This window comes from Arachis duranensis, chromosome 9 (genome assembly GCF_000817695.3).
Source record: "Arachis duranensis cultivar V14167 chromosome 9, aradu.V14167.gnm2.J7QH, whole genome shotgun sequence".
Taxonomy (NCBI): domain Eukaryota; kingdom Viridiplantae; phylum Streptophyta; class Magnoliopsida; order Fabales; family Fabaceae; genus Arachis; species Arachis duranensis.
Genome location: NC_029780.3, coordinates 100,055,272 through 100,061,942, shown reverse-complemented (window position 1 = coordinate 100,061,942; position 6,671 = coordinate 100,055,272). Strand labels below are relative to the sequence as shown.

The window sequence follows — 6,671 nt, the reverse complement described above, 5'->3', positions numbered from 1 at the left end:
AAGAATTTCATAGAAATAATCACGTTGTAAGTATAATTCCTAAACCAATAGAGAATCTTTTCGTACAAAAGTTTTGGTTGTCACTAAAGCAAACACAATAAAATTTATAACCGAAGTATTGAAACCTCGGGTCATCTCTCAAGGAATTGCAGGGAGGTGTATTTATTATTGGTTATGGAAACAGGTATATTTTTGGGTTTTGAAATAGGGAACGGGAAAATAAATTGGCAATAAAGTAAACTAATTATCATGAAAACCATTGCAATGTATAAGAACTGGAACATCCTAGTTATCCTTATCAGGTGTGACGAAAATTGTTTATTACTCCTACTTAGTTAACCCTTACTAAAAAAAGGAAAGTCAAGTAGACTAATCAATTTAATTCTTCAAGTCCTAGTCAACTCCTATGGAAAGACTAGCTTTAAAGGGATCCAAATCAATCAGCAAATCTCAATTTTCAATCAACAGCTGAGTTTGATAACTCAAGTGTCACCAATTACTCAACCAAAGCAAATGGAGAAAAAATCCAAATTATTTATATCATAAATAGAAGAAAGCAATCATAAATTTGAAATACCTCAAATTGCATTAAATAAAGAAAATCAAATCTAACATGGAGTTCATAAATCAAATTGGAAAAATAAACGAACTAAAGTCATAGAATAGATAAAAGTAGAAGAGAAACTAAATTAAAGAAACATTGAACCTAGAATGAAGAAGAAGTAAACCTAACCTAAGAGAAATCCTAAATCCTAAATCTTAAGAGAGAGGAGAGAGCCTCTCTCTCTAGAAAACTACATCTAAAACCTAAAATTGTGTGAATTATGAATGTTGTCTCTATGAATGGATGCATTCCCCCACTTTATAGCCTCTAATATGTGTTTTTTGGTCGAAAACTGGGTCAAAAACAGCCCCAGCGATTTCTGATACGTCCAGCACGCGGCAAAGTCACGCGTACGCGTCGTCCACGCGTACGTTTGGATTGAGTTTTCTCCAGGTCACGCGTGCGCATTATCTACGCGTGCGCGTCGCCTATCTTTAGAGCAGCTATGACAAATTATATATCATTGCAAAGCCCAGATGTTAGCTTTTCAACGCAACTGAAACCGCGTCATTTGGACCTCTGTAGCTCAAGTTATGGTCGATTTAGTACCAAGAGGTCAGACTGGACAGCTTTAGCAGTTCATTCAGTTTCTTGTATTCCTTCCACTTTTGCATGCTTCCTTTCCATCCTCTAAGCCATTCCTGCACTGTAATCTCTAAAAACACTTAACATACATATCACGGCATCGAATGGTAAAAAGAGGGGATTTAAACATAGCAAATTTAAGGTCAAAGAATCATGTTCTCAATCATAGCACAAAGTTAGGAAGGGAAAATGTAAAACCATACAAATAGTATGAATAAGTGTACAAAGGCTTGATAAAAACCAATCGAATTAGTACAAGATAAACCATAAAATAGTAGTTTATCATTGAATTTGGTGCGGCTACCTATATCATTCTCAAGTCGTACTGTTGGTTTTTTTTTTCTTCCATTGTTGTTTGACATGTTTATGTTTTTAATTTTATTTGTATAATAATTATTATCTTTTTTATTGTTATCTTTTGGATTTTGCTTTTGATTGTGCTTTGTTAAGTTGTTGCAACTTTGTGCATAGTATGTTTAACTTTGTTAGTATATCCAATCAGAAATTTGTAATCTATTGAAAGAAAACTCAAGTAGTGATAGAATAAACTAATACCTCTTGTAAGGTTAGAATTATAATATAGGAGTTCTTTTATAATCTATATATTATGTAATTTATGATCTATTATCTATAATCTGTAATCAACAATTTTGTAATAGTGTGATACTAGGAGCTCTTCTTTCTTTATTGTTTATTGATTATGGAATTTTAAATTGTAATTTTCTTTTAGTATGAGAGTGAATATGTCTTGTTCAAACTGGTTTCTTGGTTGCTCAGAATTTTTTTATGAAGTTAACATTAGATTGTCAAGTTTGATTTAGTTATATAATTTCTGTAAAAATTTATATAATTTTTCTACAAGCATAGAGGGATAATCAGGCAATTGAAGATTGAGGAATTTTCAGATTTATTGTTTGAGTTGTAACAACTTTGTGGCAGAGCGTTGTAACACTCTAACTATCAAAATATCACGCTTCCGGCTGCGCCACTTTGATAGCTCGGATATTACGACGACTTTTAAAATATTTAATACTAAAATATGAGCATGTTTAAAACTTAAAACCGAATATTCAAAATTTCTATCCATAATAAAAACTAAGATAATACAAAATAATGTCGAATAAACAGAAAATGAATATAACTCTTTTGAAGCTCCGTCGCCCATATCCTGAAAAGAGAAAAACCTGTAAAGAAGTGAGAACATCGTCCTCGAAAGGGTTCTCATTATAGGGTTAAAGAATTGCTATAATAAGATAGGAGAATAAAACAGTTTTTAATGAACAGTGATTAATAACCGCCTTATGCTTCTTTTCAAAACCAAAGATTTAATATTCAAAATCCAAAATCCTTTCTAAAAGGGAAAGCTGTTAATTTCTCAAAAATCTAAAAGCTTTTTTAAAAGTTTTTTCTAGACAGCATGAATGATCAAACTGTTCCAAGCATAGGTTCATTAAGTCTATGCTGAACCAGTTTAGTTTTTCATACTTTTCTAAACCAAAAGCACAAACCAAACACAGCTTTCAGCCCATCTCATAATCAACCACGGCCCTAGGCCCAAGCAACTCAATCAACAACCAATTCATCACAATCCAACCAATTTTCAGTCACAAACATAAGTAAGAAGGTTCAAACACAATCAAGCAGTTATATCAAGTAGAGCAATTAGCAATTAAACATAACTATTCACATAGGCAAACAAATTACAATATGCACACCCAAACAATGTCATATAAATGCATATGATGCATGCGTGTCCTACTGGCCATGAACTCATGCGTCGGTTATGTTGCCAGACCCGACTCGGATAAGCAGGATTAAACCACCATCCTTATCCGTAGGTTCCACAAGCAAGTGAGACTAAACCACCACTCCTTGCCCAGAACACGCAAGCGGGATTAAACCACCGTCCTTGCCAAATAATTTATTAATATGTGAGTGGGATAACACCACCATCCTCACTGCAGGTAGGATAAAACCAACATCCCTGCACAACGGTTTACGCACTGAGCAAGCGGGATTACGCCACCATCCTTGCCAGGCCAAAAACCCTCTTCATATTCTCAATAACACCCACAATCAAACAGACTCAAAATCTTATTGCAATAATCATTCTTGGCTCACTTTCAAATAACAAACGTATTCAGTTCACATCTTGCCAAGAACCACTTTTCTTAAGTAAATTTTCTTTGAAAAACTTCCAAACAACTTCATAACCAAGCCAAATTCAAAATGTCTTTTGAAAGACTCAAAACCCACTAAACTCACCCAAAGGTACTTCTTTAACCAAACTTCAAAACATAGGCCCCTTCATATTTAAATCAATCGGGAAACAAACTTTTCTTAAACAGCTTAAACTCGAAACACCAATTTCTTAATAAATCAAGAACCAATTAATAAAACCTCTCAAATCCAAATCCATTTCTAAATCACATTTTAAAACAGAATCTAAATTTTCATGAAAATTCGGTAGCATCTTCCCTAAAACTTTGACTTTACCACCCTTCCGGGTCCCAACCAAACCAATCCTCAACCCCTTTCCAATGGGTTCAAGACCAAATCATTTTTCAATAAAACCAAATTCAAACTTTCAAATATTAAAGATCACTTCAAATCAAAACAATCAGAAACCTCCATTTAACAAAATCAGTTATTATTTCAATTCAACAAACAACCATATTCATCCAAGACAAATCAAACAATGCATAAGACTTACATAATCACCAGAAATACATATAACAAGTCATATCTATTTATAACAATTCCAATTTAAAATAAATTAGTTTGTATAAAAAGCCCCCACCTCAACTCATCGAAACTCGAAAGCTATACAGCGCGTCAAAACGCTTTCTTCTCAGCCTGTAACCTCGGCAACTGCAACCTCAATTCCAAACCACTTCTGCAGTAACCACAGTAACTCTAATCACAAAATATAATAACCAAAACTCAATTTTATAGCAACTAACACCACAAAATATCAACATAAGCTAATAGAACAACGACTAAAAGAGTTTCCAGAAAGAAAATGCTTACCGTACTAAGGAGTAACGACCGAGCAAAACTGCAGAAGTTTCGATGATGGTTCCAGCAACACCGGAGCCATACCCGGTGACCAGAACGGCGGCAGAGCAGCTCCAATAGCTGCATGCAGCTCAGTGACAACCTCCATCCGCAACAACGGCCACCGCAGCGACAACACCTCTCCCCACCATCACATCCTTTCTTCCCGGCGTCCAGCTCAGCGGTGGATTCCTCCATCGGCGGCGACAGACGCGACAACGACGACGGGTTACAGCAGCTCGACGGTGGCAGTCATCCCTCCTTCTCACTCCATGTTCGTCCCTTTCTCCCTTCGCAATCTCGCGCGGATGACGGCGACGGGATGGCCGTTGGCTTCAACGATGGCACATGATGACAGCCTCATGGACGACTGCGACACAACTTTCTCCAACAACAGCGCAGAAGAGGTGGCTATGGCGAGGCGGCTGGACGGCGGCGGCAACGCGGCACCTCCCTCTTCTCGGCTCACCCTTCTTCCTCTTCTCCCTCTCCGCTTCTCTTTTCTCCCTTCTCTCTATTCCATGAAGCTGCGTCGGTTTGGGAGAAAAAAAGGATTTTGGTGGCTGAGGGAAGTAAAGGCAGCAGCCAGGGTTTCATTTGGTAAGGAAAAAATTGGTTTAATTAGGATTAGGGTTTGTGTATGGAATTGGGAATTTTGGGTTTAATTTGAGTAAAATTATTTTAATTAAATTAGGGGTATAGAGTATTAAATAAAAATCTAATTTAATTCTTTAAAATTATTTTAAAAATATTATTTAGTTATCAATTTGCTAATTTTTTTTAAATAAGTATTCTAATTTAAAATTAGAGATATTATAATTAATTTTTTTGTTTATAAAAATATAAAATTTTTATTCTTTTACAATTATTAAGTTCTATAATTTAAATATAAAAAATTATTCAATATTATAAGATTAAGTAAAATTTCTCATTTAATTATCAAAATTTAATTTAATTACTTTTAATAAAATAATTTCTAAAATATAATCTTTAATGAATATATAAATTGAAATTAATTCACAATAATATTTTTTAAAAATTCTGAATCTTACAAGCGTGACACAAATTTCTTGGTACGTACTATTACAAATATATAATGTATTAAAATAGAATTCTAATAATACCATAAATCAATACTTCTCGCAATTCTATAATTGCAATGCTAGGATTTTTTCTATAATCTATAATTTTTAATCATAAATTTTGTAACATTGTATTGATAGGAGATCTTCTTTCTTTATCAAGTAATGATTATGAAACATTTAATGGTTAATTTCTTGTGATATGGGAATGTTAAAACTAGTATTTTGCTTGCTAAAAAAATTGTATAAGGTTAACGTTAGATTGTCAAGTCTAATTCAATTTTTATAATTTCTATAACATTTTTATACAATTTTTCTATAGACATAAAAGGATCAACTAAGATTGAGGGGTTCTCCGATTTAGTGTTTGTTAAGTTGTTACAAATTTGTGGCAAAACATGTCCCAACTGTTTTAGTATATGCATTCACAAATTTCTAATCCACTAAAAGAGAACCCATGTAATGATACAACAAACTAATACCCCTTGTGATGCTAGGAGCTCTTCTATAATGTATAATAAATAATTTTGTAGAATTGTGATGCTAGAAGCTCTTCTTTCTTTATTATTTATTGGTTATAAATTTTTTAATTGTGATTTTCTTTTGGTATGAGAGTGTGAATATGTCTTGTTCAAACTGATTTTTTAGTTGCTCAGATTTTTTTATGAAGTTAACATTAGATTGTCAAGTTTGATTTAGTTTTATAATTTTTGTAAAATTTTTATATAATTTTTTTATAGGCACAAAGGAATAGCCAAACAATTAAAGATTGATAACTTTTTAGATTTGTTGTTTGAGTTGTTGCAACTTTGTGGCAGTGGCACAAATTTTTTGGTATGTACTATTACAAATATAAAATGTATTAAAATAAAATTCTAGTAATACCATAAACCAATATCTTTCGCAATTCTATGATTGTAATTCTATGATTTTTTTTTCTATAATCTATAATTTATGAACAGAAATTTGGTAGCATTGTGTTAACAAGAGCTCTTCTTTTTTGATCAATTAATGATTATGAAATTTTGAATGGTTGATTTTCTTGTGATATGGGAATGTTCAAACTAGTATTTTGTTTGCTCAAAAATTGTATAAGACTAATGTTAAATTGTCAAGTCTAATTATAATATTTTTATACAATTTTTTATAGACATAAAAGAACAAGTAAGATCGAGGGCTTATTCGATTTCCTATTTGTTGAGTTGTTACAAATTTGTGGCAAGACATGTCCCAACTTTCTTGGTATGTTCATTCGTAAATTTTTAATCCATTGAAAGTGAACTAATATAGTGATACAATAAACTAATACCCCTTGTAATGCTAGGAGCTCTTCTTTTTTTATC

The 6,671-nt window shown here is 32.8% G+C and overlaps 1 long non-coding RNA gene across 1 annotated transcript; it reads right to left on the bottom strand.

The window, feature by feature from the left end:
- Nucleotides 1-2,276: 2,276 nt before the first annotated feature.
- LOC127741643 (uncharacterized) lies at nucleotides 2,277-4,859 on the bottom strand. Its single transcript, XR_008002773.1, has 3 exons — nucleotides 4,220-4,859; nucleotides 3,990-4,085; nucleotides 2,277-2,373 (listed from the first exon to the last, which is right to left on the bottom strand). It is a non-coding gene; the product is annotated as an uncharacterized LOC127741643 (long non-coding RNA).
- Between the last annotated feature and the right edge of the window lie 1,812 nt (nucleotides 4,860-6,671).